Genomic DNA, 26,642 nt, shown 5'->3' with positions numbered 1-26,642 from the left:
TGCCCAGTTAAATTTGAATTCCAGATAAACAAAGAATACTTTTTAGTATGTTACTGTTGTTCAGCCACTAAGTCGTGTCCAACTCTTTGCGACACCATGGACTGCAGCACTCTAGGCTTCCCTGTATGTACTTCACCGTCTCCTGGAGTTTGCTCAAACTCATGTCCATTGAGTCAGTGATGCCATTCAACCATCTCATCCTGTTTCCCCTTTCTCCTCCTGCCCTAAATCTTTCCCAGCATCAGGGTCTTTTCCAATGAGTCAACTCTTAGAATCAGGCAGCCAAAGTATTAGAGCTTCAGCTTCAGCATCAAGCCTTCAATATCCAATGAACATTCAGAGTTGATTTCCTTTAGGATTGACTGATCTGATCTCCTTGCAGCCCAAGGGACTCTCAAGAGTCTTCTCCAGCACCACAACTTGAAAGCATCACCTTTTAGTATAAGTATGTCCTGTGTGTTACTTGGGACGTATTTATGCTGGAAGTTTCTTTGTTTATTGAAAAAGACGTTTGATGATTTAAACCATTATGTACTGAGTTTCTCGTCAGTTACAGCCCAGAGGCAAACTGGGCTGGAGCCCGATGTTGTACGGTGAGTCAGGGCAGAGCTTGGATTCCAATTCAGGCTCCTGGCTCCCAGAGTCCCAGGAGATCTTCACTGCTCTGCACCATGCTTCTCCTCATCTGTGCTTCTTCTTCCTTCTCTTCCCTTCCTCCCTGTGTTTCTGACCTTTTTTTTTTAAGAAAAATTGTCCTTTCTTCTACTTTGAGTTTTATATATATTGCCTCCCTCTCTCTCCTGCAGGCATACCCTCAGTCTAAGTAGGTTAGCCCTGATTCATGTAAAAAGATAAGTTGGAAAGATGAACAGATCTGAGCTCGTCTTTTGCATGATGCGAAGACTAATGAAAGTTAATATTAATGACACTGCTGCCTGGTATTGAGCACATTACAGATTATCTTTTTTTTTTTTCTTTTGGCTGTGTCATGCAGCATGTGGGATCTTAGTTCCCCGAATGGTGGGATTGAACCTGTATCCCCTGCAGTGCGTGCCAAGTCTTAACCACTGGACCTCCAGGGAAGTCCTATTACAGATTATATTGAATCTTCTAGCAACCCTGAAATCAGATGCTGTGTCTCCCATGTCACAGATGAAGACATGGAGACACAGACATCAAAAAACTTGGTCAAGACCAGTTGGCTAATGAAGGCCAAAACCAGTATTCAAATCGTGGGTAACCAGACTCTGACTCCCTTATTCCCTCCAGCCACACCTCTGCATTAAATCCAGCTCACAACTTTTATTTCCATAGCTTACACAATGACTGACTGCTGAGTAAGCCTGCCAGATTTAGCAAATAAAAATATAGGTCACCCAGTTAGATTTGAATTTCAGATATACATGATAAATTTTAAAATATTATGGCCCAAATGGTGTGGGACATATTCTAAAACTTAGTCATTGTGTATCTGAAATTCAAATTCAGTTTAACTGAGCATCCCATATTTTATATTTGGCAATTCTACACTAAGGGGCTCTTCTGAGTAAACCAAGAAGCATCAGTTGTGTCTTAGGTTCTACCTTGTGGTAAAAAGTGCAACTCAGGACCCTTGCACTTGTTGCACCATCTGCCTGGAAGGCTCATCTGCCAATATGCTCATGGCTCCCTCCCTCACCTCTTTTAATCCTCTGCTCAAGTGTCATTTAACCATTGAAGCCTTCCTCACTCACCCTACCAGAAATCACAGTGTCTCCCCACTCCTGTCTTCCTACCTTCCTCTCCATGTTTTTTCTCTATAATACTTGCATGCGTTTGTACTCAGTCGTGTCCGGCTCTTTGTGACCCCATGGACTGTATAGCCCACCAGGCTCCTCTGTCCATGGGATGTCCCAGGCAAAATACTGGAGTGGGTTGCCATTTCCTTCTCCAGGGGATCTTCCTGACACAGAGATTGAACCCGCACCTTTTGCATCTCCTCCATAGGCAGGTGGATTCTTTACAATTGTGCCACCTGGGAAGCCCTCTACAATACTTACTACCCCCTGAAATATTATAGTTACATGTTTAATGTTTCCCGCCCTGCTGGGACATGGGCATAGATTTGGGGCTGATTTGTTCACTAGAGCCCACAAGAGTGTCTCATGTACAGTTGATGCTCACGCGTACTTGTTGAGTAAGTGAGGATTCCCTGAGCGCAAGTCTTGGTTTCTGTCTGGACACTGCCTGACTCAGAATCAGGAGCTGGCACCCTGTCCCCAAGGCAACATCCCTAATGTCACCTTATAGTCCAGCATCATGGGTGACCAAACAACCTCCATGATGGCTGCAGATTAGAAAAGCCGTGTATTCAAGTATTCAAGTATGATTTCCCCTTCTCATCCAAGGGCTTATGCCCCAGACAACTGAGTCCCAGGAATACAAACCCTAAAGGTCAACTTTTCCCATTTAAAAAAAATTGTTTTAATTAAAAAAAAATTTTTTTTAACTTTTTTTACCCAGTGATCAGAGTGTGTGCAAGCTGCCCACCCCCAGGAACACTGTAGACAACAATGTGAAGCACCTCGGTGTCAGATGGAAGGAAAACACTTACATACATTCTTATCAATAATAAGCTAAATAGTCTGGGTTTCCAGGCACATTACCTGCATGACCACATCTAATCATCGAGGCTCTTTTGAAATCAGTATTTCAAAACCAGCCCTTTTTACACATGAGGAAACTGAGGTTCAGAGAGAGTAAGCAATTTTCCCAGAAAGCAGTGGAATCAAATATGAACTTAGAGAGCCTGATATCAGGCTCTGAGCCCATGTTCTTATCTGTAAAACAAATGTAATAACAGTTCCTCCTAGCTGGCATGTTGGGTGAAGTATCTGCATGGGCCTCAGTGCCCACCACAAGCAACTCTGCCCCTTTTCCAGTCAGAGATGATTATGCTAGAGGTGGCCACCTAAGGGCCACCATTCCAGGCTGGCCAGAGTGATCAATGGCATGGCTTAGAGCAAGACGTATCAGACCAGAGCAAGGTTTATCAGATTCACTCTCTTTCATATTCAAAGTAGAAAATTACTGAAAAATGAGGCTTATCATGAGGAAACAGTAGTAAGTCCAGGCCAGGAGATAGAAAGTGAAGAGAGCATAGCTATGATGGGCTGTGGGCAAGCCAGCATCACAAAGCTCAAGGCCACGGTGTCCAGAAGCACAGGTTGTACACTGCATTCCCCTGGATCCCCAACCCCATCCTTGTCTGAGAGTGCTGACCTCCAGTCTTATGCAGTGCACACTCTGAGTGACTGTCTCTGGCAGCCCTGGGATTTTACTTATTCAGGATTCATTCACATTTATGTACTGGGCAGTCTCTATACAAGCCCTGCGGTAGCAGCAGTGGAAAAGCATTCAAAATTTCTTATATTCTAGTTGGAGGAGACAGACAAGAAATAAGAGTGAGTGACAAGTTCCAAAGAGGAAAATAGAATCAAGAGAGAGACTCAGAGCAACAGGAGGAGGAAGCCTCTCTGGAAAGGAGATGTCTGAGAACAAGCCAGGCATGTGACAACAGGGAATAGGTGCTCCTGGTGGAAGAAACAGCAAGTGCAAAAGCCCCAAAGTGAGTCTCGAGAGCATCCTGGCCGCTTGACTCCAGAAATCATTTCTAACTCCACATTTTCCTGGGGTGTGATGGTTCCCTGTGCCCAGATCCCCAGACACTAGTGTCTTTAAGATCCCCACGTACTCCTTGGCTTGTATTAAGCAGGTGCCTAGTTCTTAGAGCTGAAAGAACTCAGCCTGAACCAGCTTGGGTCCCTGTCCCCAAGCAGAGTTCAGACACTGTGTTGCTGGGTACTCCTCCATCTCTCCTGGTCTGAAGCTTACCATCCTCATCAGCCCGACTCATCCCCAGCCGCCTGTAAAGCCCGTGTTCCCGGTACACTATCTGCAGCTGGAAAACCAGGAAGCATGATGTTCCTGGACATCAAAGAGGTTCCAAAATTGCAGTCACCCCAGAGCCAGACCTTTTCCTGCAGCTGCTGTTTAGATACTGAATCTGACATTTTTTCTCCAGGGCTCTAATGAAGGGTAGAAGCTACCAATGTCCTCAGCCGCCACTCCCACCCCCGCCATAATCTGGAGCTCCCATGTCCCTCCATATCTCTGGCACTGTGGCCCTGCTTTTGGTTTTATGGGGTAATATTCTTTGATTTGATTCCCAAATGCCTTGTGGGAATTTTCTGGGGGTGGGAGATGAGAACCTGAGAAACAAAAGGATGATTTACAGTCGTTCAAAAGCATCATTCTAACCAGAAAATTTAATTTACAGACTTTCGGTTCTTTCATTTCCATTTTTGAAAGAGAAAAAAGAAAATCAGTTGAGCCACACTGAGTCCCTCTTGCTTAGAGGTTAGTTCAAGGCATCTGCATCTTCAGAAAGCCTTCTTGGCATTAAGCAATAAACAGGCCAAGCAGATAAAACCACCCTGTGTTTAAAAAGCTGGTCTGTCTCTGAGGCAGAATTTTTATAGATAAAACAACGGAATGTGACTCAGAGAAGTCATCTTGTAAAAATGGTCCCACGTTGACACAGAGCTCCTCCCTCAGGAAGTGAACCCTACAAGAGATACAAAGGTTTGGGGGGGATTTAGATAATTCTCAACATTTGGCTTCAAAAGGCTACCTTAAAGCCCTGTGTCGCCTAGATGCATTTTTATGTTGCAAATATTTCCTCCACACCTCTGCTGTCTCATCACTTGAAATGCCCTCTCTCTCTTGGATCATCAAAATGACCCAATGGGTCTTGCAGAAAAGGAATGTCTGGTAAGGAAGGTTTAACAAATGATGAGCTCAGGAAGCGTCAGCAGGCTTCTTCACTGCTGGTCCTTCACTGCTGGCTCCTCAGTCTAATTAGAGTGCATGGTTTCCCTGAGCTGTGACAGCAAGTCAGGGGGCTGTTGGGAGCCAGGGCTACCAGTGCAAATCCAAGCGGTGCCGCTAAAAGGGAGCTCCGTCCAGGCCATGCTGGGCCAGGGGCTTACGGTGCTTTCTTCTCTGTGCCTTTGTTTCTCTCTCTCTTCTGCTTCAGCATCTGTCTAAATGTCCATTACTTCCTACCACAGACAGCCTTCGTTTGCATGGCAGGAGGTCTCAGCCACAGATGCCTCCAGTGCTGGCTGGTGATCCTGGGTAGGTTGGGGTGGGGGTGGTATCCCACTCCCAGAAGAGGATGTCCAGGTCTTGGTCACCTTGTGGACCAGGAAATGGTCATCTGACTGCCCCTGGGTCAGGGTAGGGGTCAGGATAGGGGACCGTTTGCTTACTAGACTTCAAAAGGTACTGCCTAGGGACTTCCCTGGTGGTCCAGTGGTTAAGACTCCGTGCTTCCACTACAGGGGGCTCAGGTTCCATCTCTGGTCAGGGAACTAAGATCCCACATGTGGCCAAAAAAGAAGAAGGGTTAGGGTTCGGATTAGAAGGTGATGTAAGTTGAGATGTGTTTGGCTGCAGGAAACTCTGGCTGGTATCTTAAATAATATGATCTTAAACATCATACTACTCAAATACTCAAATACTATCAGCTATTTCAAATCCTAAAAGAGGATGCTATGAAAGTACTGCACTCTATATGCCAGCAAATTTGGAAAACTCAGCAGTGGCCACAGGACTGAAAAAGGTCAGTTTTCATTCCAATCCCAAAGAAAGGCAACACCAAAGAATGCTCAAACTACTGCACAATGGCACTCATTTCACATGCTAGTAAAGTAATGCTCAAAATTCTCCAAGCCAGGCTTCAACAATACGTGAACCATGAACTTCCAAATGTTCAAGCTGGTTTTAGAAGAGGCAGAGGAGCCAGGGATCAAATTGCCAACATCTGTTGGATCATCGAAAAAGCAAGAATTCCAGAAAAACATCTATTTCTGCTTTATTGACTATGCCAAAGCCTTTGACTGTGTGGATCACAATAAACTGTGGAAAATTCTTGAAGAGATGGGAATACTAGACCACTTGACCTGCCTCTTGAGAAATCTGTATGCAGATCAGAAAGCAACAGTTAGAACTGGACATGGAACAACAGACTGGTTCCAAATAGGGAAAGGAGTACGTCAAGGCTGTATATTGTCACCCTGCTTATTTAACTTATATGCAGAGTACATCATGAGACATGCTGGGCTGGATGAAGCACAAGCTGGAATCAAGATTGCCGGGAGAAATATCAATAACTTCAGATATGCAGATGACATCACCCTTATGGCAGAAAGCGAAGAGGAAATAAAGAGCCTCTTGATAAAAGTGAGAGAAGAGAGTGAAAAAGTTGGCTTAAAATTCAGCATTCAGAAAACTAAGATCATGGCATCCAGTCCCATCACTTCATGGCAAATAGATGAGGAAATAGTGGAAACAGTGACAGACTTTATTTTTGGGGGCTCCAAAATCACTGCAGATGGTGACTGCAGCCATGAAATTAAAAGACACTTACTCCTTGGAAGAAAAGTTATGACAAACCTAGATAGCATATTAAAAAGCAGAGACATTACTTTGCCAACAAAGGTCCATCTAGTCAAAGCTATGGTTTTTTCAGCAGTCATGTATGGATGTGAGAGTTGGATTATAAAGAAAGCTGAGAGCCGAAGACTTGATGCTTTTGAACTGTGGTGTTAGAGAAGACTCTTGAGAGTCCTTTGAACTGCAAGGAGATCCAACCATTGCATCCTAAAGGAGATCAGTCCTGAATATTCATTGGAAAGACTGATGCTGAAGTCGAAACTCCAATACTTTGGCCACCTGATGGGAAGAACTGACTCATTTGAAAAGACTCTAATGCTGGGAAAGATTGAAGGCAGGAGGAGAAGGGGATGACAGAGGATGAGATGGTTGGATGGCATCACCGACTCAATGGACATGAGTTTGAGTAAGCTCGGGGAGTTGGTGATGGACAGGGAGGCCTGGCGTGCTGCAGTCCATGGGGTCGCAAAGAGTCAGACATGACTGAGTGAATGAACTGAATTGAAACATCATACTATTGTATGTGTACGTCTGCATGCTCAGTCGTGTCTGACTCTTTGCAACTCCTTGAACTGTAGCCCACCAGGCTCATCTGTCCATAGAATTTCACAGGCTAGAATACCGGAGTGGGTTGCCATTCTTTTCTCCAGGGAATCTTCCTGGACCAGGGATCAAACCCCCATCTCCTGAATTGGCAGGAGGATTCTTTACCACTGAGCCACCTGTGAAGATCATACAATTACATGATCTCAAATATCAACAGGTAAAAAGGTTAATGGTTTTAGAATTGACTCAGAAATTCAACAGAGTCACCAAAGACTCAGGCTGTCTCCATTTCCCTTCTCTCTGCCTTCCTCACTGGGTTGGCTTTTCTTTCTCTGCTTTGTTAACTTAAGGTGACAAAGGGCTGCCACAGGTCCAAGTACTATGACCTCACACAACCTGCTCCAAAGATAGAAGGGAGTGGGCATGGAAACCACTCTTCTGCCTCTCTGTCTTTTTATTGGGGATGAACATTTTCCCAGAAGTCCCTAGTGAACTTCCCTTTTATTCCATTGGTCAGAGCAGGTCACATCACCATGCCTCGCTGCAAGGGAGGCTGGGAAACTAAGTACCATGTTTATCTCCTCTGTTGTTGTAAGAAGCAGGTAGAGATGGCCTGCCAGATGGACAAACAACAGTGATGCCATGGGAGTGTATTAGTCAGAGTTCTCCAAAGAAAGAGCACCAATATTTATTGAGATTTATTATAGGAATTGGCTCATGAGATGAGGTGGTACAGTGGTAAAGAATTCATCTGCCAATGCAGGAGTCACAGGAGATGAGGGTTTGATCTCTGGGTCAGGAAGATCCCCTGGAGAAGGAAATGGCAACCCACTCCAGTATTCTTGCCTGGGAAAGTATATGGACACAGAAGCCTGGCGGGTTGCAGTCCATGGAGTCGCAAAGAGCCAGAGATGACTGAGCGACAAAGCACACACACACACGATGTAGGTCAAAAAGTCCCACAGCCTACCCTCTATAAGCTAGAGAAACAGAAACACTGGGGGTGTAATTCAGTCTGAGTCTGAAGGTCTGAGAACCAGGAGTGCAAAAGAGAGCCAACATTTTCCCCCAAGTTGAGTCCCAAACAGTAAGACTTGTTTCTTTGGCTCTTTTTGTTCAGATCTACTCATGAGCTAGAAGGAACATGGTTCTGAGCTGCATCAAGCCCCCCACAACAAGAAGAGCCCACAGCCCCATGAGCTGCCCATCCAAGACACCCAGACGAGGGGTCTTGAGGTCGAACAAGATGAGCTTCTGAACCTAGCATCCCTAGAAATTTCATTTTTTCCAATACAGAAAAAAATAGAATTAAAAACTAATTTAGTTGTTATTCAGCCTCCAAGGCATGTCCAACTCTCCGTGACTCAATGGATTGCAGCACACTAGACTTCCTTATCCTACTCTATCTCCCACAGTTTGGTCAGATTTATGTCCATTTACTTGATGATACCATCCAACCGTCTTATCCTCCATCATCCTCTTCTCCTCCTGCCTTCAATCTTTCCCAGTATTAGGGTCTTTCCTGATGAGTTGACTCTTTGCATCAGGTGGCCAAAGTATTGGAGCTTCAGCTTCAGCATCAGTCTTTCCAATGAATTGTTGTGTCCAACTATCTGCAACCCCATGGACTGCCGCATGCCAGACTTCCCTGTCCTTCACTATCTCCCTGAGTTTGCTCAAACTCATGTCCATTGAGTTGGTAATGTCATCAAACCATCTCATCCTCTGTCACCTCTTCTCCTCTAGCCCTTAATCTTTCCCAGCATCAGGGTCTTTTTTGAAAACAAAAAATGTTTAAACAACCTCTTTCAGGAAGCTGAGTGCCACAGAATTGATGCTTTTGAACTGCGGTGTTGGAGAAGATTCTTGAGAGTCCCTTGGACTGCAAGGAGATCCAATCAATCCATCCTAAAGGAAATCAATCCTGGGTGTTCATTGGAAGGACTGATGTTGAAGCTGAAACTCCAACACTTTGGCTACCTCATGCAAAGAGTTGACTTATTGGAAAAGACCCTAATGCTGGGTAGGATTGGGGGCAGGAGGAGAAGGGGACAACAGAGGATGAGATGGTTGGATGGCATCACCGACTCGATGGACATGGGTTTGGGTAGACTCTGGGAGTTGGTGATGGACAGGGAGGCCTGGCGTGCTGCAATTCATGGGGTCGCAAAGAGTCAGACACGACTGAGCGACTGAACTTCAGGTGGTTTGCTACAAAGGATAGGTGGCACTGAGCTCTTCTCAAGTCCCAAAAAGCTGGCCACAAAAATGCCTATCCCCCACGACACACAAGCAGCTCCATTTTGGGGCAATTCTCTCCATTTCTGGAAGGTTGTGGAGGCTCACCACAATTGCCCCTACCTGTTTGAATCTTCTTGGCAGCAGAAAATCACTGACCACAAAGCTTCCAGGGCAGGCGTTTAAAATCAACCGAAAGACACTCTGTTTCACATGCTTCTGCCTCTGTGTACTTTTTTTCACAGTTGAGCTCCACACCGTTCCTTGCAGACAGGACTGGCATCCAAGCCAGAAATTCTTTCAAGGCACTCTGTATGCATGAGTATGATCACCTTGAGCTTGGGCAGGAAAAGGAGTGCTCCAGTTACCAGGGGCTTGGGAAGGCTTTTAATAGGAAACATTTGTGCCAAATAAAAAGACTTCTCCTCGTGTTTTGCTTTCGTTGTAAATTATCTGCTCCAAGGATCCATCCTGAAGTCCCTGTGGAGGGTGGACTCCGAGGCATGGCTGTGTCCAGATTTGTGGCTTCGTGCAGATAGATTTTCAGCTGTTGCGTCCAAACTGCAACCAGAGGACAATACGAACAGAACTGCTTTTGTTCTGATTAAACTGTTTTTAATGGTCCCTTCTCAGCCAGGCCTCAGTGGAAGTCTCAACAAGGCCACTCATTGAGCCGTCCTTGAAAGAGCCAAGTGGGGCAGAGCACGCAGGACCCGGCGGGAGGGGCTGGCGGCCCTTTGCTCAGCCCTGGTGGTCCTGCCGCAGAGGAGGACTGGGCTGTTTTATTTGTCTAAAATGGAAAAGGGAAGGGGGCTGGTGTGAGGGGGACTGTCCCACAAATTTCCATAATTAGTGCCATACTCAAACATACACACACATGCACACGCACGCACACAAGCGGGTGCGCGCGCACGCGCACACACACACATACACACACACACACAGTAACATCAAATATCATCCCAGACAACTGCTACAACTGCGTGCATACTCCATCGTGTCCAACTCTTTGCGACCCCATGGACTGTAGCCCACCGTGCTCCTCTATCCATGGGATTTTCCAGTATAGAATACTGGAGTGGTTAGTCATTTCCTTCTCCAGGGGATCTTCCCAACTCAGGGATCAAACTCTCATCTCCTGTGTCTCCTGCACTGCAGGTGGATGCTTTACCACTGAGCCACTGGGGAAACCCCTCCCAGAGGGACGGGGTTCCCAAAAGCTGAAAACCTAGGATTTGGTAGAGCCAGTGCAGTAACCAGAACATGTGTTTCCCTGGCTGAAGACCTTGGACTGCGTCGGGGAGCCACATTCTAACCACTGTGTTTTCATCTGGGGGTCTCGGAAGTCCCTTCAGTTCCTGCAGGATCCAGAACACAGAAGGGAAGAAACAGGCTGAAACGTAGTAGCTGCTCACAGGGCACGGCATTCTGCCTGTTCAACACCCCTGTTAAAACCCAGGGTCCATGTAGGGTCTCCCAGGTGGACCTAAAGGATGCTGTCTCCATTAACAACAAGGACCAGAGAGACAAGAAACAAAAGCTATGATTTCTCCCTCGGAGGAAGTTTCCCCTTTTTTAATTGTACATGTGCAAGTGAGATTTTAAATGTGCTTATTTGTTCTTTTCTAAAGAACACATGTTGGTTTCCCCCACATCAGTGAAGTCCAGATGAGTTGTTTTCAGCCAGGGGTGAAGATTCTGCCCGTCAGTGTCTGGGGATGTTGTTAGTTATTCACAACTGCAGGGGGCGCTACTGACATCTGGTGGGTGAAGATCATGGGTGCTGCTCACTGTCCCACAGGGCATGGAACGGCCCCGAAGCAGAGAAGAGTCTGATCCAAATGTCCACAGTACCAAGGCTGAGGAACCCTGGGCTAGAATAAAGTGACCCAGACTCACGGCCAAGACTGGAAGGGCCCAGAGCTTCGCTTAGTTAAAAGTTAGGAAAGATGGAGTTGCTTTCTGACGGGCGGGGGCACAATTCCTCCCTCCCAAATGTGTCAGGACAGCAAGGGAGGGGGACTGCCGTTCTTTGAAGCAAGGGCTTTGGGGTTAGCCTTTATTTGGCACTAAATCATCTTAAATTGCATGGGGAAATGGAATACAATTCAAGTTATATTACTAATCAATCTTTCAGTGGAATAAATCACGTGGGACGATATTTTATTAAATCTGTAAGTAATTAAAGGTCACGGTGGACTTTGTGGGAGAAACTCTGGACTTTCATCAACCTTCCCTCATACTCACCCCCGCCCCAGAAAACACACCTGCTTCTATCACAGGGGACTGTCAGGAGGTAAACCGCGCTTCTTATGTGACATATTGATTTATTAATCACGTCCCTTTTTTCCCCAAGAAGTAATGGGAAGGGGCTGATAGCAGAGAACTTTGAACAGAGAAGAAGGAGAAGCTTAGGACCAAATCCTGAGGTTTGAATCTCGGCCCGACCAGCTGTGTAATCTTGAGCTACCTGCCCACACCCCACCCCACACTGCCCCGAAACTTTGGGTTTTCTCGTCTATAAAAAGGGAATAAAAATAATCCCTTTCTCCTAGGGTTTCTACCAACATTAAAATGAGATCAGGGATTTAAGCGGCTTAGCACACACCCCAGCCCTGGGCAGAGTTCAAGAGATGCTGGCTATCTTTCTGGTCCGGCTTTGTCCTTCTGCAGATCCAGTGAAGTCTGGACTAATGAGGTCCCCTCTGTATTCCTAGGGCATCCCACTTCTCTACCTCCACTTCATTATATTGGCCGTGAGGACATGTGTGACTTGGAATCTGCCTTCTCCTCGAGAATGTACGCTGAGAGCAGACCAGGTCTGCCCCAGTGCTGGGCACAAGAACACAGTAAGCACTCAATAAATGCTTGTGAAATGAATAAACAGTGAAGAGAACATCTGAGCAGTATCAAGAGCCTGGACCTCAAGGCTTTTCTCTCCAAGTTACTAGCTGTGGACTTGGAATTTCAAAGACCACAGCCTTCTCTTTCTCACATACCGAGTGCATCAGCAGATGCTGCCCCCTCTACCTTCAAGGTAGGTTCTGACTCCACCCACTTCTCCCACCGGCGCCTGGACCCTGACCACCATCACTTCTGCCTGAAGAGCTTCCTGCAGGAGCTCAGGTCACACTTCGCAGTTGCTCCACCCTTCTGGCTGCCCTTCCTTACTGCCTTTGCTCCATTCCAGATGTCCCAGCCATCCTGGCCTCCCCCAGTATCAGCACCCAGACCACCCATCAAAAGCAGCCTCTTCTACTCTGCAGTTTACACACTAATGGTACCGCCCCTGAGTTAGTCACTCTCAAAATTCCTTCTAGTTAAGGTTCTTCAGGAGCCGGATGACACCGATCCACAAGACAACTCCTTTCACGCTATCCCCCTTGTTTTCAAACGTTTCTTGGTTTTTCCCTCCGCTCACAACAGACTAGTTTCCTGGTGGCTAGAGATCTTGGGGGGGTACTCTCTGTGGTGCTCACATAATTTTTCCTTTTATGGGTGGCTTTGAGGGTGGCAACCAAGGGCAGACTGACTGAAATCTGAGCTTTGTCTCGGGTCAAGGTCCAACTCAGTGTTCTAATTTCATTTTAGCTATTACAGACAACAAAAACCAAAGCATTATATGTCTTGCTTTTTTTTCTTCTTGAAAGTGAAAGTGTTAGTTGTTCAATCATGTCCGATTCTTTGTGACCCCATGGACTGCAGCCCGCCAGGCTCCTCTGTCCATGGGATTCTCCAGGCAAGAACACTGGAGTGGGTAGCCATTCCCTTCTCCAGGAGATCTTCCCAACCCAGGGATCAAATCAGGTCTCCTGCATTGGCAGGCAGATTCTTTACTATCTGAGCTATCAGGAAAGACAATTTCCTGATGCATACAGTAAGCTAACCTCCCAGGAGTTAGATCCCACTCTGAATTCCATTAGCAAACTTTATCTTTAGTAACTGATTGCAGCACTCTTGCTGTTCCACACCACAGGTGGCCACGTGGTCATCCAGGAATCAAAATTTCCTCATCCCACACCCTTTCATCCTCTCTTCTCAAGCCACATGCTTCCATGAGACAGCACTGGGCTAATAAATCCCACTTCTGACACCAACTATATGCTCTGTTTGCACTCTTAGCACTTCTAACACCAAATGTGTGTGTGGGTTTTTTCCTACACCAACTAATTCTCCAACTCTCTGGATACCAATTGAGTATCCTACAATTCAGTTCAATCCCGATATTAACACCTGCAATTAGACCCCATATATTAAAGGCTCAGTCCCAAAAGACTAACCTGACATTAGATGTCAATCACAAGTCCAGGATCTCCTGTACTTCGGACCAACCAGCTATAAATTGGGGGTTCCCATGACCCCTGGGCTCAATAATTTGCTGTAACTGCTCACAGAACTCAGAAACACATTATTTACATTTATTGGTTTATTATAAAGAGTAAAAACGAACACCCAGATGATGAGGTGCACAGGGCAAGGTTGGGAATGGTCAAACCAGGAGCTTCTGTTCCTGTGGAGCTGGAGTGCTCCCACATCCCAGCATGTGAATGCATTTGAGAACCTGGACATTTCCTGGACATCATCACTTAGGGTTTTTTATGGAAATTCCAGTCTTCCCTGGTGGCTCAGTGGTAAAGAATCCACCTGCCAATGCAACAGACACAATTCGATCACTGGTCAGGGAAGATTCCCCTGAAGAAGGAAATGGCAACCCACTCCAGTATTTTTGTCTGGAAAATCCCATAGACAGAGGAGCCTGGTGGGCTACAGTCCATGGAGTTGTAAAGAGTCAGAAACGACATAGCAATTGAACAACGACAACAGCCATGGAAGTTTCATCACGTAAGCATGATCAGTTATTAACTCATTTCCCAGCTCCTCACCCTTCCCCTGAGATTGAGGGGACAGGGCTCATAGTCCCAAGCTCCTAACCAAGATCAGGTCTTTCCAGTGACCAGCCCCCATCCTGGAGCTACTTAGGAATCTACCAAAGGATGCCTCATCAGAGCAAAAGATGTTCCTATCACAAAATTCCAAAGGAACTGGCATCAAAGGCCAAATAGTAGGAAAAAAAAATGCTCCTATCACCCCTATTACTCAGAAAATTCCAAAGGCTTTAAGAGTTTCCCGTTATATGCAAGCCTCTCCACCCCACTCCTTATCTTCCTTCCTGTTCCTACCAGTATCTGTAATGGTTTGTACTCATCTGCTGTATGTTGTCTTTCTCCCTCATGGGAGCAGAGACTTTATCTTCCTTATCACTCTATTCCTAATGCCTAGACAGTGTCTGGACCATTTTTAAAAATCAAGAAATATTTATTGAATGAATATAAAGATTTGAAAAAAAAATAACTGATGATTGATTACTTAATGATGAAGAGCTTGCTTAATTTAGGTTTGGAAGCCAGACTGCTTGAGTTCAAAGTCTGGCTACTCTACATTCCGTTGAATGTCCCAGGATATGTGATTCTAGCCACAAGAACCTTGGTCTTCTCATCCATAAAATGAGGAAAAATTGCATTCATCCCTGAGGTTGTTGCAAGGATAAAGCAGTGTCCCCAGTAGGTGCTGACATCCCAGTACCAGCATGTTGGAGACATTCAGGGAATCCCTGTGGGATAAGTTAATGTCTGTGGTGCTGGAGAAGACTCTTGAGAGTCCCTTAGACAGCAAGAAGATCAAACCAGTCAGTCCTAAAGGAAATCAAACTCAATATTCACTGGAAGGACTGATGCTGAAGTTGAATCTCCGATACTTTGGCCACCTGATGTGAAGATCTGACTCACTGGAAAAAACCCTCATAATGGGAAAGATGGAAGGCAAAAGGAGAAGGAGGTGGCAGAGGATGAGATGGTTAGATGATTATCACCAACTCAGTGGACGCAAGTCTGAGCAAACTCTGGGAGATAGTGAAGGACAGAGAAGCCTGGTGTGCTACAGTCCGTGGGGTCATAAAGAGTTGGACATGACTTAGAGACTGAAAAACAATAACAAAATCAGTACAACACTTAACCACTTACAAAATATTCCTGTTGCAAGAAGGGGGACCCCTTCCAGGGCCCGAAACTGGGCTCTTGTCTAACACTCAGAAATGACTTTTCCAAGGAGACACATGTGCTGACAAAGCAAGAGATTTTATTGGGAAAGGGCGCCTGGGCAGAGAGCAGTAGGGTAAAGGAACCCAGGAGAACTGCTCTGCCATTTGGCTTGCAGTCTCAGGTTTTATGGTGATGGGATTAGTTTCCCAGTTGTCTTTAGCCAAGCATTCCAACTCAAAGTCCTTTCTGATGGTGCATGCCTTGTTCAGCCAAGATGGATGCCGGAGAGAAGGATTCTGGGAGGTGGTTGGATATGTGGTGTCTCCTTTTGACCTTTCCCAAACTCTTCCGGTTGGTGGTGGCTTATTAGTTCCGTGTTCCTTACCAGGACCTCCTGTTGTAAAACAACTCATGCAAATAGTTACCATGGTGCCTGGCGAGGGTGGGCGGTTTCAGTCCGTGTGCTTCCCCTAACACTCCTATGCTCTTCCCTTTTTAACTGATTCAGGTGTTAGTGTTAGTCGCTCAGTTGTGCCCGACTCTTTGGAACTCCATGGACTGCAGCCCACCAGGCTCCTCTGTCCATGGAATTCTCCAGGAAAGAATACTGGGTTGCCAGGGATCTTCCTGACCCTGGAACCTGGGTCAATCGAACCTGGGTCTCCTGAATTGCAGGAGGATTCTTTACTGACTGAGCCACCAGGGAAGCCCCAGATTCAGGTAGAACCTTATGGAATTACTGATATTTGGCCATTTTTGACCTACACAAACAGAGTTCAGCCTAAATATGTACACAGAATAAATACATTACTGATCCTGTTTTGCATATAAGTAAGCTTTCCTGGTGGCTCAGACAGTAAGGCATCTGCCTGCAATGTAGGAGACCTGGGTTCCATCCCTGGGTCGGGAAGATCCCCTGGAGAAGGGAATAGCAACCCACTCCAGTATTCTCGCCTGGAGAATTCCATGGACAGAGAGGCCTGGCGGACTGCAGTCCATGGAGACACAAAGAGTCAGACACGACTGAGTGACTAACACACACACAAAGTCACAGTCAAGCAAAAGCCAGGGACCTTCCCAGGCCATGCAACTGGGAAACACTGGAGTCAGTCCGAATCTAGAACTTCTGCTCTGTGTTCTAATTTGGACCTTTGTGCCTTTAGAAGCTGACAGAAGGTGCCAAGAGAACTTCAGAATCCCTTTGTTCCCTCCTGGGTGCAGGAAAGCGGCAACTGCCCAAATAGTGGTGCTGGCAAGCGGTGGGGGCAGCTGGAGGAGGGCCTGGCAGGGACCACTTTCCAGCTGAGTGGGAAATGAACTCATTCTGTGATAAGCGGAGATGTCCTCCCCGCCCCACTCCAGCCCCCAGTAGAGCCCCAGCAGCGTCTAAGCACATCACAGGGCTTCCTTTCTTCCCGTCCCCTCCCTCCCCCATCTCTCCTCCCTCTCTCTTTCTTTCCTTCCTTCCTCCCCTTCTTTCCTTCCTTCTTTCCCTTCTTCACTTTTTAATTAAACAATGACAGGATTCCTTTCTAGCGGTTTCACAAGAGGGGAAATCACTTAGCAACCTTCATTATTTTCAACTTAATAACTTCCTGGGGTGGGGGGGAGAGGCCAAGCCCCCGGTGGGTGAAATGCCTTGCTGGGTAAGCGGCTCAGGGGCCGGCTCTGCAGCAAGTGAAGCATTTGACCAAATACTTCTCATATTTTCCCTCTCCCCGGTAAGCGGCTTTGTTTGGAGTGAACGCTTTTTTCTCTCCGTGATAAACATGAGTGACTACAGTTGACTGCAATTTTTTTTTTCAGCTGGCTGCAGCTTCAAAGGTTTTTGGGTTTTGAATTCCAGGCTTTTAAATTACTTTTTTTTTTTTCTCTCTCAGACACACCTACAGTAGATAGTAGAAATATGAATTTCATCTTCAAATAAAAGAGAAATAAGGAGGTGTGTTTTGGGGAAGTTGTTATCGGTGGGGTCAGATTGGCATGAATAGTTTCTAGTGATGAAAATCCTGTAGATCATTATAACACACTGAGCAATGGGTGGTGTGGGGGTCAGGGGGGGCAGTGCCAGAGTCTAGCCCAAGGCTGCCAAATAATAACAGAAAACAAGTACTGAGCCCTGACCATGAGCCTCTCAAGGAGATATAAAGTCATGGAGCCTCAAACCACCTAGGAGGTAGGTGCCAGGATTATCCATCAGCAGCTGAAGCACAGAGAAGTTAAGCAACTTATCCTGGGTCACACAGCTCTATAGTTGAAGCTGAAGCTGAAAGTGGTTTGCTCCAAAGCCGGGCTACCTCCCCAAAGTCACTCCTTGTACTGAAGGACTAACACTCTATGAGCAAGCAGCTATAAATCAAGACTATTAAAATACTTACTTTGAAGTGCTGCCATGGTGATTCAATGAGATAAAGGCATGAAAGATTCTGGTACGTGATTCCTTAAGAAACATTTGCCCATTTCCTGCCTCTCCCAGCTGGCAGGACACATTTTTAAATACCAAAGACAAAGATTCAGACAGATTAGGGTTCAAACTGGGCACTCATCCTTCCCTGGCCATGTGATCCTGGGTGAGCCACTTAACCCTTTCTGAGCCTCAATGATCCTCATCTGCAAAATGGAGCTAATGACGGTGCAGAACTCTTGGGGCTGGGGAGAGAATCAAGGCAGAGAGATGAGATAAAGTTCATCAGTATTTAAAAAAAAAAATCAGTAACAAGTTGGCAGAACTCCAGAGAAGGGCTAAGAGCACAGTGGTCAGGTTTGATGAACCAGGAATCTCATAAAGCAGCCTGGAGATCCCCCAAAGTTCCTATATTCAGCATCCACTTGTGCCAGCCACTGTGCTATGCTCTGCCCATGAATTGACCCAAGAGCTTTGCTGTGATTATCTCACTGAACCCCAGTAACAAGTCTGGAACCAGGTCCAGGTTTTAGCTCCTATTATAGTATTATAGACAAAGAGACTGAGGCTCAGGGAGAAGTAAGTTCTGATCACACAGTGAGGGGGAGTGGAGTGAGAGTTTAAACCCAGGCCAGTCCACTGCCCACCCCCTAGCTTTTGGACACTCCACTATATCACCGTCTGGCACATTTCTGTTCATGAAAGGCTCAGTATCCACTGTTCTCTGTTGGTTGCTGAGTGACCAGACACCAGAGTCAGACAGCACAGTCATGATATCCTTAGCAGATCCCTTTGCTATTTTCAATAGGAGCAGATTTGGGGGAAGACCTCTGAGGTTTTTTTCATAGCTAAGTGAAGTGAGTCAAAGTCGCTCAGTCATGTCTGACTCTGCGACCCCATGGACTACACAGTCCATGGAATTCTCCAGGCCAGAAAACTGGAGTGGGTAGCCTTTCCCTTCTCCAGGGTATCTTCCCAACCCAGGGATCGCACTCCCTTCCTAATACAGCTTGTAGCTGTAGAGGTGAACATGGGTGAGGATTCTTAAAAAAGACCTGATTCCCACAAAGCAGACTTGTGCAGATATGCCCTCACCCCCCACCCCAAGCAAAGTAGAAGCAAATCCCTGAATTCTTGCAGCTCCCCACAACCTCCCCAAGAGCAGGTCTGGTGGGATCTTCCAACCTCCTCTGGCTGGGGAGACCAGGCCATTCTTTGTCATGTTAATGAATCATGTTAACAGGGTGTTTTAACAGAAACATTCATCACCTTTTGTGCAACAAGGCTTTCCCTTTTTGTTCGACTTAAATGGTTAAGTAGGTAATAAACGCCTATCAGCTCCACCACTACAGGCTGGTAATCCCTCCAAACCATAAATCTTCCCGAAGATTATTACTGTCCTGATAAATTAACACTTGGAGGAAACTGGTAAGCCAGAGTTTGGGGCTGCCTGTCCAAAGGAGCAAGGAAGAAAAGCTGGGTTCTCTCCGAGAGGTAGATCTCCTGACCACTGTGGGTCTGGGAAGAGGAGGTGCCCCTCCCGCCCACCTAGGCTCGGATGCCAGCCCAGGGGTGGTCACCACTCTCTTCCTGCAAACTCCGACCCCTTCTGTCAGTTACAAAAGGCCCTACAGTGTGCTGGGCACTTTGCTAGGCCTGAGACAACAGCGAGAAGGAACCAGATGGCACACGCCTCTGCCAGAGAGAATGGGTCCCAGGGGAGACTGGCAACGATGCCCAGTGACTCGACACTGCTTAATCATGCATGGTTGACCCCAGGAAGGAGCTGGGCAAGGGGCTCAGCTCAGGGGTCCTCCTTGAGGTGGTGATGGTCATCTAAGAGGCTGGGTGGCTCAGATCTGCTGGTGTGGCCAGGACAGGACCTATCTCCTGGAACTCTCTTCTCTGCAGTGGCTGAAGGGGGGGGGGATACATTCATTTCCTGCAGCTGCTATAACAAAACACCCCAAACACAGATGGCCTACAATGACAGGAACTTATTCCCTCATAGTCCTGGACACTAGACGTCCAAAATCAAGGTATTGGCAGGACCAGCACTCTTAAGAGAGGGTCCTTCCTGGCCTCTCCCAGCCTCTGGTGGCTTGGGTGTTCTTGGCTTATGGCTGCATCTCTCTGATCTCTGCCTCCATCTTCACGTCATCCTCCTTCTACACATCTGTGTCCAACTGCCCCTCTCCTCTCAAGACACTAATTCTACTGGATTAGGAGCCCACCCTCCTCCAATGCGACTTCATCTTATTACCGCAATCAGCATCGATCCTATCTCCAAATGAGGTCATGCACTGAGATCCTGGGGGTTAGAGCTTCAGCATACCTTTTGGGGGGACACAATTCAACCCATAATGAGAGGCTGCCATTAGCCCCCCTTCACCTGGCTCTTCGTTCAACTCCTCCAACTCCCAGGCCAGACATGGGTTCAGCTCCCTGGTGAAGGTCTCGGCTGTGGCAGGACACCCCCATTACCATGGTCAGAAGGGACAAGAACCAACATGAGTTCCAGTCTATCCCTGTGGGCTCCAGCTTGTGCCTGTGGGTTCTGGCATGTTCCCCCTGCTTCCAGTGCAACATCCACTTTGCCTTCCTGTCTATCCTGCAGATCCAAGTGCCAGCATCTGCCCAGGCCTCTTCGGATCCCCTTTTCAGCTCTGTACTCTCCTCCTGTCTCCCCGATGCCCCGGACCTGCCGGTGTCTTCAGAGCAAGACACCTGGGCCGCTGCTTCTGCTCTGCCTGCAGGCACAAGGAGCTGGAGACACCTGGTTGGTGCTGTCCCAGTCACCCTGAACTAATGATCAAAAATCCAGCTCCCTGCCTCCAGGCAGGCTGGGATCTGAGGGTCACTCACACTCCAGAGCTCCCTGTAGGCGGGGTCCTGAGCTTAGTGGTGTGTGCCTGAAACCACTTCACGCTTAGTGCCTTCCCACCCCTGTCCAGCTGCCCCTGGACATATATCCTCTGGAAATCATGGGCACATGAATCCATGATTCAGGTTATGCTTCAGGGGGACACAACCTAATGCAGTGACATTTAGCCAAGCGGTTTCAAACAGCAGGTTACAGGTCAAACTGACGGTGTTAAAGTTTTTTTTTCAATAATTTATTTATTTTTGGCTGTGCTGGGTCTTCGTTGATGCATGCATTACTCTCTAATGGCAGTGCACATAGGCTCCTCATTGTGGTGGCTTCTCTTATTGCACAGCATAGGCTCTAGAGCATGAGGGATTCAGTAGTTGCTGCAAGTTGGGCTCAGGAGATGCAGTTCCCAGGCTCTAGAGCATAGGCTCAGTAGTTGCAGTGCAGGGGCATAGTTGCTCCATAGCATGTGGGATCTTCTTGGAGCAGAGACCAAATCTGTGTCCCCTGCATTGGCAGGTGGATTCTTTACCACTGAGCCACCTGGGGAGTCCCTGGGGTTGGAGAATAGGTATTCTGGGAAGACAGACCAACTAGTGCAAAGGTACAGAGGAGAAAGCATAGAGTCAGCTGAGTGAAGCTGAAGGTTGGATTTGCGAGGGGGAGGTTCAGAGATGCTCAAGGAGGGAAGGATTGCAGCCCCAAGTCCACTGTACTGAGCAGTCTGGACTTGATGGTAGACAGGGGGCACCTGGCGGCCTCTCACACTCAGAGCCAGAGATCTTCACTCTGAGAGAGAGAGGAAAGAAAGTGGGCAGGTGAAGATGTGCCAAAGAGGAGACACAAAGAATCCACAGAGAAGCTGGGCCCATGGGACCCCCATGTGGGGTGGGGTCACATCCTAACTGGGGTGGCCAGGGGCCTTCTTGACCAGTGTGAGCAGTCACCTTGCCTCCCCAAGGGCTTTGCAGTCACCCAGGGGGCCAAGCCATCCTGAAGCCTCCACCTTCTTGGGTAAACTCCACCCCAACCTTCTTCCGGAAGTGGTCAGAAAACAGCCCTACCTCTTCCCTCCAAAATAGCCCTGCCTCTTCCCTCCTCCCTCCATGTCCACCACTTGGTCTCCACTGCTCAGCCTTGGGCTATCTTCCCTCAGAAATTAGTCTGTCTCCTCTCAGATAAGCCCTTGGGAGGCTTGGGCATCCAGGAGGCAAGGTGCTGATCTAATTAGCCAAGTAAAGCAATTGACACTCAGGTGTGAGCACCTGCAAGCCACAAAGGGACATGGAGAGGAGAGGAGTCCAGACCAGTGTGTATGCAGCAGAGGGATGGGGAGGGGGAAGGGCATGGAGGTGGCTTTCCCAGAAGTGCTGGAAACTCCCAGAAAAGACTCACCTGGTTGTTTTCCGGAAGTGGAAGGTCACTCCCTTCTATCACATTTGCAGGGGTTCTCTGCCCCCGCCCCTTCCTCCTGAAGGATAGAAAGCCTCACCCTGGAAAGAGTCCTGCTCTTCCAATCATGAAACTCTTCCCAACTCTGTGCCTAAGTCATTCCCAGCCACCCCTAAAGACCCCCCAAAGGCACTGTCACTACCAGCCACCCGACCACACACATCCACATATTCAGGGAATGATTAGGGAGAGGGTCATTGGTGTGGCGGGGGTGGGGTGGGGCGCATCCAGGAAACCCTTCGGTGGCCACAGACTTCTTAAAACATATTCACATAAATTTTCTTTAATTTGAAAATGAAAGAGGTGTCATCATATCCAGTCCCTTTGCGCCAGCTGGGTGATTTCCAGCAACCACTTAACCTCTGGGCTTTCTTTCCCCCGTCATAAACTGGTGTAACAACAGTTCCTGCTTCACGGGGTGGTTGTGAAGATTACAACAGGATGATACATAGACAACTGATGAAGCTCTGGGTAAATGTGATCTCTGGTCCTCAGTATGGCCTGATGGCAGGGCATACTTGGAAACAATCTTTCTGAAGATCAATATCAGAATATAGGTCAAAATGTAAAACCCACTTCTTACCAGCTATGATCTCAAATACAGTAAAGCCCCCTGCATATGAATGAGTTCTGTTTCAAGAGTGCATTAAGTCCACTAAGTTAGCCTACTATGTTAGCCTACTAAGACAATCGGCTATATAGTACTGTAATAGACTTATAATACTTTTCACATAGATAATCATAAAAAACAAACACAAAATATAAAGAAAATATTTTTAATCTTACAGCCCAGTACCTTGAAAAATACAGTAGTACAGTTCCAACAGCTGGTATACAGGGGCTGGCATCAAGTGAATAGGCAAGAAGAGTTACTGGAGGTGGCAGAGGAGATGAGCAATGGTAGAGCTGAAGGATCATCAACAATAGGAAACGGAGGGCAAGCTGCAGTTTCACTCATGCTTGATGGGGATGGAATGCACATTCGCATCTTGGAAGTCTGAAACTTGAAGGTTTGTATGTAGGGGACTTACTGTCCTTTGGCCTCTCTGTGATTCAGTTTCCACACCTATAAATGGGACTAATAATGACTGTTTCAAAGACGGCTGTGTCTCCTGATTAATATTAGGATGGTTAGTTGAGCCAATGATTTTCCTTTCCCAATTCCAGTGTTCAATTTCACAATTGCCCAAGTGCTTCACAATAAATGCATAAGGCTGTTCGCTGCAGCAGTATTTGTAACAGCAGAGAATTAGCAACCACCTAAATAGCTACCCACAGGGGCGGGAATAATATAGGTTGTCCATACAATAGATTCTTTGCAGCCGTCAAAAAAGAACAACTTTGATTTGGAATGACATCCAAGACGTCTCTAAAGTTAAAAAAAGGAAGTGACTAAATAATCTGTAGAGTGTTATCCGATTGTTGTTTTAAAAAAATCATCAGAATACGCAAAAAATTTTCTAAGAGAATTTTCACAAACTGCTGATTTCTGAGGAAAGGGATTTGCTGTGACATTCGTGTTTCAGTATTTTTGCAATGAGACCACATGGCTTTTGTAATCTAAACATAGTCATACAATAAAGAGACATTGAAATGAAAATGGCTGTAACTGTCCTCCTCAGAGGTGGCAGAAGCTGAGCTTCTGGGAGTTGGTGAGAACCCATAGGCAAGAGGCTGGCTCTGGAAAGGGGGAGAGCTGGGCTCCAGGGGTCAAATTCCACTGCACTGACCTGGAAAGGGCTGTCGCTTACTTTGCAAAAGGAACCTCCAGTGCATCAAGTGTGACTTTGACCTCAGGGATCCTTGGGCCAGGCCAGGAGACATTTCGATATTTAGAGGTGCAGGAATGGGGCATGCAGTGCCGGTATCAGTCGCTCCGGCCGCCTAGAGAGACCTCTAGGCTGCTCAGACCAGAGAGACCTCAGGCTCAGAGCTGGCAAACCAGCTTCCTCCACCTTGGCATGCGGCTGCTTCAAACTGGGAGAGGAGAAAGCAGACAGCTGGATAGGGGGCCAAGGCGGTCACAATCCTCCTCTCCTTTTCACCTCCGTCAGACTCTCCTTCCCAGCCCCAACCACTCAGAATCTGCGAGATGGCACAAAGCTGTCTAGGTCACACGTGTAACTAGAGTGAGGGTTCCTGTGGGCTTTCTTCAGGCGTGGTGTGCTTAGCAATTTTTATGGCTCATTTTATTTCATCTCCTGAACGAGGAGAATGGGGTTTGGTTATTATCTCCCTTCACACAGTCAAGAACCTGAGGCTCAGAGATTTGAATAATTCATCTCAAACCACACATACTGCAACTGTGGAATTTCCAAATTTGTAATGTGTACATCTTTTTGTACATATTATAATTTTTACTACTTGTAAAAGCTGGAATTTAAACTCATCATATGTTGAAGCCATCTCACACACACACAAAACCTAATAAATATTAATAAACCAACCAACATCCAAGAATGTCATTGCTAGAAAGTTCTTTAGAGAGTCATATCATTGTCTCACAAATATCGATTGAGCATCTTCTACGTACAATACACTGCCCCCTGTCCTAATCTGGAGATGCCTGATAGTACTTTAAACAGTGCCTGACTCCTAAAAGGACTTCAACAAGTGTTTCTGAATGAGTGAGTGAATGAATAAAAGAGAATGAAAATTTTTACATATACAGAACCTTCCTTCCTTCCTCCCTCCCTCCCTCCCTCCCTCCCTTCCTTCCTTCCTTCCTTTTTACCAAATAGCACTTTATTCTATTCAGTAGTTTGTTTGTTTTTTTAATTATTTATTTGGCTATGCTGGGCCTTCATTCCTGAGCGGGCTGTTCTCTAGTTGTGGCGAGCAGGGGCTATTCTCTAGTTGTGGTGCCTAGGCTTTTCATTGCTGTGGCTTCACTTACTGTGGAGCACTGGTTCTAGGTGTGCAAGCTCCAGTAGTTGCAGCATGTGGGTTCAGTAGTTGTGACATAGTTGCTCCTCGGCATGTGGGATCTTCCCAAACCAGGAATCGAACCCGTGTCTCCTGCATCAGCAGGCAGATTCTTTACCATTGAGCCACCAGGGAAGCCTGATTTTTACATACACTTTTAACACTGAAAACCTACCCTAAAATTCCTGTGTCAAAAATCTGGTAGGTGTGCCCTTTGGATGGGAAAGAGATAGACTTGTCCTAGAAGACTATGACAGCGCATAGTCCAAAAATTTAAATGAGTGAATAAAATAACTCTCCACTCTAGTCCTATAAACCTCAATCTATCAAACTTAGCATTTATGTAAACTTTTTACAATAACTTTTGAAACTGGGCTTCCTGGGAATTCCCTCAAGGACTAGTGGTTAGGACTCCGGGCATTCACTGCTGTGGCCCCAGATTCAATCTCTGGTAGGGAAACTGAGATCCCACAAATTGCCAAAAAATAAAATAAAACTGGGCTTCCTTACACTAGTGTCTGCAAGCTGGAGAGATAATGAGGAAAAGTAAGTTTAGTAAATGTTAATTATGAAACTTGGGCCACGGCATGTGTGTGCATGCTAAGACGCTTCAGTCATGTCCGACTCTTTGCGACCCCATGAACTGTAGCCCACCAGGCTCCTCTTCCATGATATTCTCCAGGCAAGAATACTGGAGTGGGTTGCCAGGCTCTCCTCTCAGGGACTGAACCCGTGTGTCTTATGTCTCCTGCATTGGCAGGCAGGTTCTTTACCACTAGCACCATTTGGGATATGGGCCATAGGGATATGGGCAATTGCTATGTGATTCCCCCCCCCCTTTTCTATAAAATCTACCAGATGTCAGTGGAAGCTGCTGGGCTGGGTGTCAGGAGAAACCTCTGAAGAGGATCAGCTCCCTGGATGCCACCCTTCAGCTCCAGCCCCACTCCTCTTCGAGAAGGAGACTAAGGCTAAAACAATACACCAGGCTGGGGAGGCTGTCACACGTTGCCGGTGGTACAGTTCCTCTGGAGGGTAATTTGGGAACATCTATCAAAATTTCAGGTTCTCATGCCCAGCCATGCCACTTCTAGAAACTAATCCTAGAGATCTCCTCTCACATGCAGGCAAGATCATTTCTGCACAAGCTTATTAAATGTAGTTCTCTTGGGAACAGCAAAAGAGCAACCACAATCTAAATATATCTAACAAAGGGGGCTGGTTATATGACACATCCACACAGTCAATTTCTTCATGCATTAAGATGAAGAGATCCACACAGAGAGAAGTCTTGGTGGAACACCTGGACGCAGCCTTGCCTGAAGGCACTGGCTCTGAACTTCTAAGTTCTGTGAGCCCGTATTTATTTTTCTGTTAAGCTGGTTTGATTAGGTTTTCTGTCACTAGCAACCTATAGAGTCCTGGCCATCCTGAGGCAGAACGCACAGGATCGCTTTTGATGTTGCTTTAGTGCCGCACCTCCATGATCTGCATTGGGAGTTCCGTAGCCAGCTGCCAGCTCACGCTCCTGCCCAACAGGCTTGGGCTCCTCTGGAAGGCTTGGGGCAAACCATCAAGGCCACCCAACCTGGCTCTCTAACACCTGAAACCCTTTCTTCCTTTGATCTTCCTGTTCCCCCACCCCATCTCTTCTCCCTCTTCCCTTTTT

At 46.8% G+C, this 26,642-nt stretch overlaps 1 long non-coding RNA gene across 1 annotated transcript in view; it reads right to left on the bottom strand.

The window, feature by feature from the left end:
- Positions 1-15,397: 15,397 nt before the first annotated feature.
- The window catches only part of LOC145533016 (uncharacterized), a 39,511-nt gene continuing 28,266 nt past the window's right edge, over positions 15,398-26,642 (bottom strand). The window contains exon 4 of the long non-coding RNA XR_014073763.1: positions 15,398-15,714. This is a non-coding gene — a long non-coding RNA (uncharacterized LOC145533016). The remainder of the gene's footprint in view (positions 15,715-26,642) is intronic.

The sequence above is a fragment of the Giraffa tippelskirchi genome, chromosome 13 (assembly GCF_054371585.1).
Source record: "Giraffa tippelskirchi isolate mGirTip1 chromosome 13, T2T-mGirTip1v1.2.pri, whole genome shotgun sequence".
Classification (NCBI taxonomy): Eukaryota; Metazoa; Chordata; class Mammalia; order Artiodactyla; family Giraffidae; genus Giraffa; species Giraffa tippelskirchi.
Note: the sequence above shows the minus strand (reverse complement) of the source record. Positions and strands in the feature narration are given on the sequence as shown.